The 14,821-nt window shown below is 39.6% G+C and overlaps 1 protein-coding gene across 1 annotated transcript in view; it reads left to right on the top strand.

Moving 5' to 3' along the window:
* Window positions 1-3,142, top strand: part of LOC145526991 (uncharacterized) — a 294,041-nt gene extending 290,899 nt beyond the window's left edge. The window contains exon 5 of the mRNA XM_081544181.1: window positions 531-3,142. The gene's annotated coding sequence lies outside the window, so the exon portion shown is untranslated. The remainder of the gene's footprint in view (window positions 1-530) is intronic.
* The last annotated feature ends 11,679 nt before the right edge of the window (window positions 3,143-14,821 follow it).

A 14,821-nucleotide genomic window follows, 5' to 3' on the forward strand; every position in this document is an offset into this window, starting at 1 on the left:
TGTCTCCTGCATTGGCAAGTGGATTCTTTACTGCTGAGCTGTGGGGAAAGCCAATCACATGCTATATCTGTACCTACTTATAATCTGCCTGTTTACAATTTAGCAGTGAACATCACTGATATCCACTGAAACCTTGAAATTCTAGTCTCACAACAATTGCATTTTAACAAAAATAACTTTCATTCCCAGCCTGGGCATGTGGAAAGAATTGGTCGAATGACTGATGGGATCATAACCACTCATTTTCAAACACTTATTGAAGAGTGGGATTATTTTGGTACCCAGACTCCATCTGTTCCAGAATTTAAAAATAAAATGAGAATTCAATTAAAAGTATGCACCCAAGCCACCCAGAATTGTGCCAGATCTTACGGTAATACCCTACATTCCAGCCTATCAGATACTGAAGCATGTGTATGCCAATAAAGAAAACACTTTAGATTGTCAAATTGCTTTAACTAAGTAATAGATACATCAATGTATATGCAAAATAGCAAAGATTTTTTAAATGAGCATATCTTGCCTTTCAGCTTCCTGGCCTTAATTTTTCTGCAGAGAGAAGAGCTACAATGGATATAAGGAACTTAATCACCGAATATCTTCTGCTCTGATTTTCTCCTTTGAGGATGGTCAAGGTCAGTGAGTGGGGACTCAGCAGTCCTGTTACTTTCTATCTGTAGTACACATCCCAGAGTTCAGTAAACCAAGGCCCATCGCAGAGCTAATTCACTGATTTATTTTTGTCTTGTGTATATTAAAGCTCAATGTTCCCTTTCTAACCACAATTTTGCTGAAGATTCAGAGGAAATCTTTTCATTGCTTAGAAAGATTTTATATGCCTCCACTAAATGATTTTTAACATATATTTAGTTTTGTTCAAATGCTGTGACTAAAGGAGTCCATCAAATTAGCTGATTCATTAATCCTGATCTTGTGCCACTTCTCATTTTGGAGACCCAGATGCTAAGAAATGATGATATTAACAAGATGATGATAGCTTCCAATGGTAGGGATCACCTCCGTTTAGTTAACATGCTTCAGACAGAGGAATTGAAAACAAACCCATCCCTGAAAGTGGCCTAAGAATTAGGTAACCCACTGAGAATGCTGGGGGACATGGGTGAGGGACAATATTGAAGAAGAATTCCAAGTATCTCCAGAGAAGTTATCAGACGACTTCTGAATTGCTTCCAATCCTGAGGTTCTAAGTGATTCTCTATGTTATTCTTTCAAATACTAAACACATCCAATGACTGAGCATCTACTCTATGCTAGAGAGGAAGCTAGGCACTTTTGGTATTGAGTGGACTATGACACAATTCTACTCCTAGACTAATGGAAGAATCATATGTGCAATAATAATGTTCAAAGGTGAATTCACCACTGTCCCTCCAAATCTTTCTGCCTCCATAGTGTCTTTCTCAATCATCATACTCAACTGCCCATCAAAAATTATGGAAAGCCTTAGTGATGCTTTTTCTTCATCCTCCATAGCCAATGGACCCCTAAGTCTTACCGTTTCTTTCTTATTAATGTCCCTCCTTCTTTCTTCTTCATCCCCACTTCCATCACTGTGGTTTAGGCCTTTGTTATTTCCTGCTTGAATTTCTGCAACAGTCCCCCAGTCGGTCTACTGGCTTCTACACCCTCTGCTAATAACATTTCCTGTATATAGGAGTGATCTCCAGCATTCAAATTGGTTCCATCTCTGCTTAAAATCATTCAGTGAGTTTTCTTAGTCTTCAGCATAAGGCCAAACACCTTAGCTTTGCACAAGGGTCCTTGGGAATCCAGCCACTAAGCACTTCTCATTTCATTCCTCTCCATGACTGCTTCACACCCTTGTATCCTAGCCTCATGGACTTCTCTGCAGAGGTTGAGGACATGAGTTCTGCTGCAACCCACTCTAATATTCTTGCCTGGAGAATTCATGGAAAGAAGAGGCTGGTAGGTACAGTCCATAGGGTCGCACAGAGTGGGACATGACTGAAGGTTTGAGCATGCACGCATAACATGCTTCACCTCAAGCATTATCTCTGCTGGAAGGTTTTCACTGAATCCATCCCTCTCCAGACTAGACTGACTTTGCTCTTTCTTTATGCCCTATCCTCTGCATGGCTTCCATAGGACATTTAGGACTTTGAAATTATTCTGGAGTTTTTACCTTGAAAATTTGCAAGCGTACAGAAAAATTGAAAGGAGTACAAGGAGCACCACCTAGATTTAATGAGTGGTTAACATTTTGCCAATTTGCTCTTTCTCTCTACACACATACACATGTTTATTTACATCTTTTAACTGAGCCACTTGATGGCAAGTTGCAGACATCAAGATAGCTTACCTCATCTCTATAAAAAGAATGAAGACTTCTCAAACATGAAGGTTTTTTGTTGTTTCCATTTTTTTGTAGTAGTAAGTTTAATTATGCTTATTCATAGTCAAAAAATGAAATAATCAAGAACATATTTCATACTAACCTCTCAGTAAGAACAAGTGTGCAGCAAATTTTCAAGTACAAAGAAGTTTTTCTCAGATTCAATCATGACAACATAGCCCTCATTCTTCTTTATCTAAACAAGCAAATGACTCTTAATAGCCCTGGGATACCTGGATATTATACCACACACAAAGATAAATTCAAAATGAATTAAAGACTTGAATAAAATACTTGAAACCATAAAATTCTTAGGAAAAAAAAATAGGGGTAAGCTCCTTGACATCAGTCTTGGAAATGATTTTTTAGATTTGACACAAAAAGCACAAGACAATCAAAACAAAAATAAGCAAGTGGGACTACATCAAGCTAAAAGTTTTCTCATAACAAAGAAAATCATGTACAAAGTGAAACGCAACCTATAAAGTGGGATAAATATTTACAAATCATATATCTGATAAGGGGTTGATATCTAAAATATATAAACTCATATATCTCAATAGCAAAAACCAACCCTATTAAAAATGGACAGGGAAAATGAATAGACATTTTTCCAAAGAATATGTAATAATGGTCAACAGTTACATGAAAAGGTGCTCAGCATCACTAGTTATCAGGGAAATGCAAATCAAATCTACAATGTGATATCACACATACCTGTCAGAATGGCTATCATCAAAAAAAAAAAAAAAGAAAGAAATAACAAGTGTTGTTGAGGATATGGAGAAAAGGGAATCCTAGTGCACTGTTGGTGTTAATGTAAATTAGTACAGCCATCATGATAAACGATTCTGAGTTTCCTTAAAAACTTAAAGTAGAACTACTACTTATATGATCCAGCAACTCCCCTTTCAGGTATCCGTTCAAAGGAAAAATACCACTGATTTGAAGAAACACCCACAGTTCCATGTTCATTGCAGCAGTATTTACAATAGTCAAGATATGGAGCCAACCTACATGTCCATCTATGGAGGAATGGATAAAAACGATGTTTTACACTCAGAGACACATTGGTGTACACACACACACAGTGAAATTATGCAGACCTAAGAATGAAGGAAATCTTCCCATCTGTGAAAGATGGATGGACCTTGACAGCATTCTGCTAAATGAAATAAATCACTTCAGTTCAGTTCAATTCAGTTGCTCAGTTGTGTACGACTCTTTGCGACCCCATGGACTGCAGCATGCCAGGCTTCCCTTTCCATCACCAACTCTCAGAGCTTGCTCAAATTCATGTCCATCGAGTCGGTGATGCCATCCAATCACCTCATCCTCTGTCGTCCCCTTCCCCTCCTGCCCTCAATCTTTCCCAGCCTCAGAGTCTTTTCCATTGAGTCAGTTCTTCACATCAAGTGGCCAAAGTATTGGAGTTTCAGCTTCAGCATCAGTCCTTCCAATGAATATTCACGACTGATTTCCTTTAGGATGGACTGGTTGGATCTCCTTGCAGTCCAAGGGACTCTCAAGAGTCTTCTCCAACATCACAGCTCAAAAGCATCATTCTTCGGTGCTCAGGATTTTTATTTTATTTTATTAATTTGTTTATTTTAGTTGGAGGCTAATTATTTTACAATATTGTAGTGGTTTTTGCCATACACTGACATGAATCAGCCATGGGTTTACATGTGTTCCCCATCCTGAACCCTCTCCCACCTCCCTCCCCATCCCATCCCTCTGGGTCATCCCATTGCCCCAGCCCTGGGCATTTGTCTCATGCATCGAACCTGGAATGGTGTTCTGTTTCACATATGATAATATGCTTGTTTCAATGCTATTCTCTCAGATCATCCCACCCTCACCTTCTACCACAGAGTCCAAAAGACTGTTCTATGCATCTGTGTCTCTTTTTCTGTCTCACATATAGAGTTATCGTTACCATCTTTCAAATACCATATATATGTGTTAGTATACAGTATTGGTGTTTTTCTTTCTGGCTTACTTCACTCTGTATAATGAGCTCCAGTTTCATCCACCTCATTAGAACTGATTCAAATGTATTCTTTTTAATGGCTGAGTAATATTCCATTGTGTATATGTACCACAGCTTCCTTATCCATTCGCCTGCTGATGGACCTCTAGGTTGCTTCCGTGTCCTGGCTATTATAAACAGTGCTGCGATGAACATTGGGATATATGTGTCTCTTTCAATTCTGGTTTCCTTGGTGTGTATGCCCAGCAGTGGGATTGCTGGGTCATATGGCAGTTCTATTTCCAGTTTTTTAAGGAATCTCCACACAGGTTTCTTTATAGTCCAACTCTCACATTCATACACGACTACGGGAAAAACCATAGATGTGACTAGACGGACCTTTGTCCGCAATGTCTCTACTTTTTAATACGCTGTCTAGGTTGGTCGCAGCTTTACTTCCAAGGAGCAAGGGTCTTTTAATTTCACGGCTGCAGTCACCATCTGCAGTGATTTTGGAGCCCAGAAAAATAAAGTCTGTCACTGTTTCCATTGTTTCCCCATCTATTTGCCATGAAGTGATGGGACCAGATGCCATGAGCTTAGTTTTCTGAATGTTGAGCTTTAAGCCAAATTTTTCACTCTCCTCTTTCACTTTCATCAAGAGGCTCTTAGTTCTTCTTTGCTTTCTGCCATAAGGGTGGTGTCATCTGCATATCTGAGGTTATTGATATTTCTCCTGGCAATCTTGATTCCAGCTTGTGCTTCATCCAGCCCGGCATTTCTCATGATGTACTCTGCATATAATTTAAATAAGCAGGGTGATAATATACAGCCTTGACATACTCCTTTCCTTATTTGGAACCAGTCTATTGTTCCATGTCCAGTTCTAACTGTTGCTTCCTGACCAGCATACCGATTTCTCAGAAGGCAGGTCAGGTGGTCTGGTATTCCCATCTCTTTAAGAATTTTCCACAGTTTGTTGTGATCCACACAGTCAGTGGCTTTGGTGTAGTCAATAAAGCAAAGTAGATGTTAATCTGGAACTCTCTTGCTTTTTCAATGATCTGATGGATGTTGGCAGTTTGATCTCTGCTTCCTCTGCCTTTTCTAAATCCAGCTGGAACACCTGGATGTTCATGGTTCAAGTACCGTTGAAGCCTGGCTTGGAGAATTTTGAGCATTACGCTGCTAGCATGTGAGATGAATACAATTGTGTGGTAGTTTGAGCATTCTTTAGCATTTCCTTTCTTTGGGATTGGAATGAACGCTGACCTTTTCCAGTCCTATGGCTACTGCTGAGTTTTCCAAATTTGCCGGCATATTGAGTGCTTCACTTTAACAGCATCATCTTTTAGGTTGTGGGGTGAGTAAAATGGGTAAAGTTTGTCAAAAGGTAGAAACTTCCAGTTATAAGATAAATAAGTACTGGGGATTAATGTATAGTATGGTGACTATAGTTAACAATACTGTATTGTATATTTGAACGTTGTTAACAGAATAGATCTTATCAGAAGAAAGTTCTTATCACATGAAAAAATAGTAATTGTGTAATGAGAAGGAAACTTGTGTTATTTTACAATATATACCAAATATACCATATATTGTTGAATATAACAAATCCTTATATTGTACTCCTTAAACCATTGCATATGTGTATGCTAAGTTAAGTCCTATCCAACTCTTGCGACTCTATGGACTGTAGCTCACCAGGATCTTCTGTCCATGGGATTCTCCAAACAAGAATGCTGTAGTGGGTTGCCATGTGCTCCTCCAGGGAATCTTCCTGACCCAGGAATCAAACCCGCATCTCTTATGTCTCCTACATTGGTAGGTAGGTTGTTTACCACTAGTGCCACCTGGCAAGCCCAAACTAATATGTGCTATATGTCAATTACATCTCAGGAGAACTTGGAGAAAAAATGACAGGTACAGAAGCAACTAACTGGTCTCCAATATTCATTCTCCATTTGTTCCTCTTAGTAATACAAATGCCAGCATTTTAAGGGGTCAGTGGCTACTTATCTACAGACTATATTTCCCAGCTTCCTCTGTAGTGAGGAGTGATGTCAGAATAAGTTCAATCAATGGGACGTGAGAGAAAGCCATTCCTGCAATTTCTGGGTTGTGCCCTGAGATAGAAGCTTCTAGTTAGCTATGATAGGTATTATTATCTCTACTTCTGCAACTGTGAAGAAAAACTTATCTCTCCCTGACCCTCAAGCTGAGTGCATATTTACATAGTATCATATCACTGATTTCACTCTGTTCTAAGAAGCTTCTTTGTCTTCCAGGCTGACTGCGAAGCTCACTGAGTTCTTCATATCTGCCTTCCCAGAACTGGTAGTAGTCCTTGTTCCTGCCGCATTAGAGGCTTCCCGTAAATGTTGCTAAACAAATGAAGGAAGGGAGGAATACCCTGTACTACATTAGGTTTCTCATGTCAATTAGAGTGAACTTAAAAGATTTTGCAAAGATCACCGAAGGCATCTCATTTGTTTTTGTTAGTAACTTAAAATGCGTGTCCAACTCTTTGCGACCCTATGGACAGTAGACCGCCAGACCCCTCTATCCAAGGGATTCTCCAGGCAAGAATACTGGAGTGGGTTGTCATGCCCTCCTCCAGGGCATCTTCCAGACCCAGGGATTGGACCTGCATCTCTCACGTCTCCTGCATTGGCAGATGGATGCTTTACCACTAGAACTACCTGGGAAGCTCAGCAACTTAAAATATTTGATAGTAATTGGTTGTATTTCAATACTTAAGCCCTCCTCTCATCCCACTCACCCTATAAACCTTGAGAACACATTTATACCTTCAGATTTCCATCATCCACAAAATGTTCAAACATCTAGCCAACAATGACAAATTTTGTTTTCGTTACATACAGTTTAGTGTGTTACTACATTATTTGGCCAATGTTAAATGTCAGTTTCTGAGAATTTGGTATTTTCTAGGATATTCAGATTTTAAAAGAGGCTAATCAAATGTGTTCCTTTAAGTAAAGTTGGTTGGCTTGTGACTGGAGGAGGAACCTCACCTTGTGGAATTGTCATGACATTAAAGTAATATTTTTGAGGGGAAAAAAAAACACAATAGGTCTGTGGTAAAAATTCACTTGGATAATATGAAGGCAAAAGAGATTTCTTGCCTCTCTTCTCTTTTTCCTTCCAATTGGTATACTGTTTTCTTAAGAAAAGAACACTGTATCTTCCAAGTGGAGTACATCTGCTGTTATAAAATGGGCTGCAACATCTGAGGTAAATTAAGTGACTGGCATCCATCTTTCACACCTTAATAAAAAACAGACAAATTTAGTTCAGGTCTGAGAGAAAAACAGTTTCTACTCTCCCTTATTTCATAACACTGAGGTGTACATTCTTTAGAAATAGAACTTTTAATCAATCCTCACATAGACGCACATTTTATGCTGACAGCTGTTAGGCAACTTGAAATTTGGACATGAAACTGGCCATCATTATTCATCAAAAAGCAAACTAGACCAGTCAACAATCAGCGTAGAGTCTTCAAGATAGAAGGTGGTAAATCTGCCTGAGTCAATGAATAGTATTCTGGAAGAGCAATTATTTTCAGACTGTAAGGAACCATTGTAACTGTCTAGTATATGGAGACAATGCAGCATAAAAAGATCACAGACCAGCAACCAGAGAGCAGTGTCAGAACTTGAACACAGGCTTCTGAACCCAAGTTGCTCATACTACATGATGCTCCTCAGCAGATTCTGATGACAAGTCCTTGAACCCAGCAGCATCAGAAATAATAACAATAAGTCCACTAAATGCCTCAGGAAATGGAAACTGTCATGCAAGTCAGTCATCTGACTAGTTTCATTTACAGATACCTTACCCAGGGAGGAGCGAGCATGGCCATCTGGAGGAACACACGTTTTGCATTTACTAGGAATGAATAGTGCAGGCCAACCAGAGGGGTCTGTTTAGGTCAGTCAGGTTTCCTTTGTTTTTTAATAGAATGCCATAAATTCTGGATGTTTGTATATGAGTGAAACACATATAGTGTCTCATGAAATTTTACTTTCACAGTGAATTCAAATAGCCTAGGGGAAAAAGTAGTCATATGGATTGAAAGCTGCCAGAAGAGACGGGAAATTGAGTGTAGGTTGATGCTTCCCAGGATCTGGCTCTGAAGATACACACGAAGAGGGAGAGGCAGTGCGGTCCAGAGCCGCACGTGCGGTTCCACACTGAGAGGCGACATAGACTGGCCCGGGAACAGAGACAGAGGTGCATCTGAGGACAGACAGATGTACCTAAAGGTGTTAGAAATAGCATTTTAAAAAACCTCCCTTTCAAAATAGTTTACTTATGAATACTGAAAGAAGGATTTAGTAATGCTAATATTAACTATAAAAAATGTTAGTCACTCAGTCTTGTCTGACCGTTTAGGACACCATGGAGTGTAGCCTGTCAGGTTCCTCTGTCCATGGGATTTCCCAGGCCAGAATACAGGAATGGGTTGCCAGTCCCTTCTCCAGGGGCTCTTCCTGAAATAGAGATTGAACCTGGGTCTCCTGCATTGCAGGCAAATTCTTTACCATTTGAGCCACCAGGGACTGTAAGTAACACTTTTAATACAGTCTATGGATGCCTACCCATCTCTGTATAATTGGTTCCTATGCTCTTCTCTTAGCCTCTCTTTGCTCCAGCCAACTTTCTTTTAATTCCTTGCCCATGCCCTGACTCTGGGCATTAGTCCAGGTTCCTTCCTCTGCAGGGGATGTGGTATCCCATCTCTCTCCCCTTTCACCTGACAACTGCTTATGCCTCAGGCCTCAGAGGAAACAACAGTTCTTCTTGGAAACTTTCCCTGATTCCCTGAGAATAATTATGATCCCCTTGTTTTATGTTCTCATGGCAACTTACAGGTTTTTTTTTTTTTAAATAACAATTTGGTAATTAAAAAAAAAATTATTGGAGAATAATCACTTGAGACTCTCAGTTCCAAGGCAGGACTTGCCTGTAGCTCAGATGGTAAAGAATCTGCCTGGAATGCAGGAGATCTGGGTTCGATTCCTGGGTTGGAAATATTTCTGGAGAAAGGAACGGCAACCCACTCCAGTATTCTTGCCTGGAGAATCCCATGGACAGAGGACCCTGGCAGGCTACAGTCTGTGGGGTCACAAAGAGTCGGACACATCTAAAATTACTACTACTAAGTTCCAAGAGGCCAGAGACTGTGTCTGTATTCCCAGCTCCCAGCTCATTACCTGGCACAAAGTTACTCAGTGAATACTTGTTGACCCAATTACTATTATATCAAGCAAAATAACATCTGAATGGTATTTGCTAGTGAGTAAATCTTTTCACTTCATAGGGAAATGGAATAATATTTAGTAGCTCCATGAAATTACCAGAAATTACATACATTGAATCCTCATTTATCTCAGGATAAGTCACAGCACTGGAAGTTAAAGTCTCCTGATAATCTTATTGTACCCCGCTTTATATAAAATTATTTTTATTTTATATATGATCATTCTAGCCCTCTTTCCTCCCCTCAAAACTCTTTTCATACCAGAATTTTTAATAAACTGATAGAAAACAGCTAATTAATGCTCTGTTTCCTCTCTTTGTTCATTCATTGATACGTTGGTTTATTCATTGATTAATATGCTCACTCATAGGTTCTGTCATGAGGCGTGTGGAAGGTCTCTGTCTTTGCCACCCTTTAGCCTCAGTAAAAATGACAATTATACAGAGTGAAGTAAGCCAGAAAGAAAAACACCGATACAGTATGCTAACACATATATATGGTATTTAGTCAATCAGTAAAGATAACCCTGTATGTGAGACATCAAAAGAGACACAGATAAATAGAACAGTGTTATGGACTCTATGGGAGAGGGCGAGGGCGGGATGATATGGGAGAATGGCATTGAAGCATGTAAATTATTATATGTGAAATGAATCGCCAGTTCAGCTTCAACGCATGATACAGGGTGCTCGGGGCTGGAGCACTGGGATGACCTGGAGGGATGGGATGGGGAGGAAGGTGGAAGGGGGGTTCTGGAAGGGGAAAACATGTACACCCATGGTGGATTCATGTCAATGTATGGCAAAACAAATACAATATTGTAAAGTTAAAAAATGGAAAATAAACTAATTTTAAAAAACAAAATTGACAGTGGAAGAATTCCAAGCATAAGACAGACTATAGAAGCAAAGAATCTGCAATAGCCACAATCTTTATAATCAACTTGTTGACTGTAAGTCTGATGGCTTGGATGGCACTAGACTTTGTATCCTCTAAGCTTCTACCACATGACCCATTCCAAGCCTGATCTCAAGCCAAGACTGCTAACTGGGGGGCCTGTCCACTTGGAAGGGCTTTGACCCAGGCCACAAAGGGAATTTTGTCCTCTGAGGTCCTGCAGCAATCCCACAGCTAAGCTGAGGCACTTTCCAAAGATGGGATCACCATAACTTTAGAGAATAAAATAATGAGAATATATATGAATATAAAACTAAAGGAGCAAACAAACTAATCAAAAAGAAAGCTGGATTTTTTGTGTATACCCCTGCTTTATAAAGTACCATTAACACGATTACACTTTTCTTGATTTTTTTTTTAATTAGGGAAAAATGAAAAATCTCCACAGAAGCCCCATAGTGAATGCCTTGTCCAGTTCTGAGCGCTTCAGTATTTGCCAATATGTACCAAGTGGCCAAGATGGGAGAGAGAGGTGCCTATAAGAATAGGTGGTTCCCAAGAGAAATGCCCACAGACTTCACATAGCAAATGACATCCACCATTGGGTGGATATTCTTTCAGCAGACAGGATTAGTAGATGAGTGCAATATGCAGTATGTTATTATTAATAGTCAAACATGGAGTATGTTTCCCAGCCAAGCAAAATTTTCTTCTGGAGATATTTATTCTCTCCTCTAAAATTCCTTGGTGGCTCAGATGGAAAAGAATCTGCCTGCAATGCAAGAGACCCAGGTTCAATTCCTGGTTAGGGAAGATCCCCGAGAGAAGAAACTGGCAATCCACTGCAGTATTCTTGCCTGGAGAATTCTATGGACAGAGGAGCCTGGTGGGTTAAGCCCATGGAGTCACAAAGAGTCGGACATGACTGAGCAACTAACACTAACTAAAATCTAGATTCCTTTGGCGAATACACAATTTCTCAAGAAAATGTTTCTCTCTCCGAGCTCCCAGAGACCATAGCTGCATAGGGATGGGAGGAGTTGTCTGAATTAACTTAATCTGCAGTATTGGTTTTAGTCACTTCTATGTTTCTACCAATTCGTGTAGCTAGGCATCTCCCTGCTTGTGTGTGCTCCATCTGTTGATAAAGGTGAACCATGTCTGATGTCTAAGCATGACTTGGAAACTTTGTGGAGTTTTACCTTTATATGAAATTATCACTTAACCCATATTATTAAATCTCACAAGGGTTAGTGGGGAGGTAAGCAAAAGTCAGGCAAGGCGAAGGCTGAAGAGAGGGGCTTTTGAAGCTTTCTAAGCAAGTTAATGGTCACCTTTAGTGTATGAGGAAGACCACTTCCTAGTTGAACAGAATCCATACTCCTCCACTTTCAAACTGAAAGCTCTGTGGGGCTCACACTATAGAGCTTTACTCCTGTGTCCGGTGTAATGTGCTTTATGAACTTCTTGTCTACAGCCTGCTCTAAAAGAATGCCAAATGAATCACTCTTTGACATGGACTTTTAATCTTTCTTATGTTTCATGCTTTTGGAAAAACAAAATAAAGCAAGCCACTGAAATATGCATATTTTTTAACAGTGAACTGAAGTGTCACTTCTGCATTAATCCAGAAGTAATTTCCTATTACATAGGAAATTGACTAAATGGCACCAAAGCCATCAATAACATTAATATAGCAAGAAGAATAAGTTCCTATCTCTTTGTGAAAGTGAGAAAGCGAAAGTGTCAGTTGCTTAGTCATGTTCGACTCTTTGAGACCCCATGGACTATAGCCTACAAGGCTCCTCTGTCCATGGAATTTTCCAGGCAAGAATACTGGAGTGGATAGCTGTTCCCTTCTCCAAGGGATCTTCCCCACCCAAGGATCAAACCCAGGTCTCCTGCACTGCAAGCAGATTCTTTACCATCTGAGCCACCAAGGAAGCTAGGCACTTAGTTAAGATTATGTGTAGAAGGAATACAAGTGAGATGGTTTCCACATTTTGACTGCTCTGATAGGCCCACTGCATCCAGAAGTCTGTTCTCTGTGTCTATATCTCTATTCCTGCATGCAAGTAGGTTCATCAGTACCATTTTTTTCTAGATTACATAAACATGTGTTATTATACAATACTTGTTATTCTCTTTCTGACTTACTTCACTCTGTATAACAGGCTCTAGGTTTATCCACCTCACTAGAACTGACGCAAATTTATTTCTTTTTATGGTGAGTAATATTCTATTGTTTATATGTCCCACAACTTCTTCATCCATTCATCTGTTGATGGACATCTATTAATAGGTTGCCTCCATGTCCTGGCTATTGTAAATAGTGCTACAATGAATATTGGGGTACATGTGTCTTTTTCAACTATGATTTCCTCAGGGTATATGCCCAGGTGTGGGATTTCTGGGTCATACGGTAGTTTTATTCCTAGTTTCTTAAAGAAATCGCCATACTATTCTCCATAGTGGTTGTATCAGTTTACATTCCCACCAACTGTGCAAGAGGGTTCTTTTCTTCACATCCTCTCCAGCCCTTTTTGTTTGTAGATTTTTTAATGACGGTCATTCAGACTGGTGTGAGGTGCTCTGTGACAACCTAGAAGGGTGGGATGGGGGGAAGGGTGCGAGGGAGGTTCTAGAAGGAGGGAACATGTGTATGCTTATGGCTGATTCATGCTGTTGGGTGGCAGAAACCAACCCAACGTTGTAAAACAATTATCCTCCAATTAAAAATGTTAAAAACAATGAAAGAACATTCAAATGTGTACGACCTTGGACAATACATTAAAGGTCACCTGAGGATGGTTTCTGAAGCCTAGTGGCACACCTGAGCTGACAGTCCTAGTTACAACCTGAAGGCGGAAAGGCGGAGAGGAATGATGGCTTGATGGAAGACTTCCCCTTATTAGAACTTCACCCCTTTCACACACATCCTGGAAGGAGATCTGGATTCAGAAGACATGTGTTCTGACTCTAGCCTTGTCTGATATGAGGTTAGTGAATCTGTGCATATCCCTGAAATTCTCTAAGCCTCTCTTTCCTCATGTTTAGTTTCATTTAGTATTAGTCGCTCAGTTGTGTCCAACTCTTGGCAACCCCATGGACTGACTGCAGCCCACCAGGCTCCTCTGTCCTTGGGATTGTCCAGGCAAGAATATTGGAGTGGGTAGCCGTTCACTTTTCCAGGGGATCTTCGCAACCCAAGGATCAAACCCAGGTATCCCACATTGCAGAGAGATTCTTTACCATCTGAGCTACCAGGGAAGTCCACTATTTCCTCATACCAGGATAATAATAACTCCTCCCCAGAGTCTGTGTAAGGACTAAATAGAATAGCTGTGTGAAATCAGCTAGAACTGCCTGGCACCAGGACTGTAGGAATGAATGTAGATTATACATCTGTACGAATTTGAGGATTAGAGAGGTGGCCTGGACATGAAGAGATTCTTTTACTGAATGGATTTTGAGGGACAGGGATGCCATTACCTTTTAATATAATATAATCAAATAAATCTATTTTTTGAAGATTAACAGTTCTCATAAATAAACCAACAAAATATGGCTTTCCCTGTATGAAAGAAATGTCAAAACGCACTGGATGATAATGGACTTCAGATATCACTGACTCATGGACTTTTTAAATGAGAATACCTCTTCTGAGAGATAAGGTCCCTAAATGTATGAGTTACAAGCCCAGTTTGAAAGACTGATGGATGTTATGACTCTAAAAACAAATATATATATATATAACACATATGTAGAATATACACATATGCACAACTGTACATACAATTTCATGAGGTTTATGAAAGACTCTATAAAGTTTGTATCCTAGATTTTTTATTAACAATTCCTAAACTTGAGCAATGACTTGCTTTCTGCTGACCTCATAACACATGTATTATTATAGATATTAAACAACTAAAATGACTGTTTAATGAAGTAATACTTAGTCTTGTTACACTGTTGTATGCTGATATTTTCTACTCTGTTCCACACCAGTGTGTTCCATTTCATTCTATTCTATCCTATACTGTACGGGTTTTAATAAATAAAGTTGGTTTAGCCTACTAAAACAAAAAGTACATATCATAGACTTACCCAATATGGCAAGAAGAAAAGTTAAAGCCAAAAGTAATACTAGGGTGATATAATCAATAAATCATAACCAGGACATGGTTGTTTAGTTCCATTCCTCCCATAAAAAAATAATAGAATCTATTATACTTCCCTACCCTTTGCATGTGATTTACTTTTGGCCAATGGGACATTAACAATTGCA

Source organism: Giraffa tippelskirchi, chromosome 11 (genome assembly GCF_054371585.1).
Source record: "Giraffa tippelskirchi isolate mGirTip1 chromosome 11, T2T-mGirTip1v1.2.pri, whole genome shotgun sequence".
NCBI classification, from domain to species: domain Eukaryota; kingdom Metazoa; phylum Chordata; class Mammalia; order Artiodactyla; family Giraffidae; genus Giraffa; species Giraffa tippelskirchi.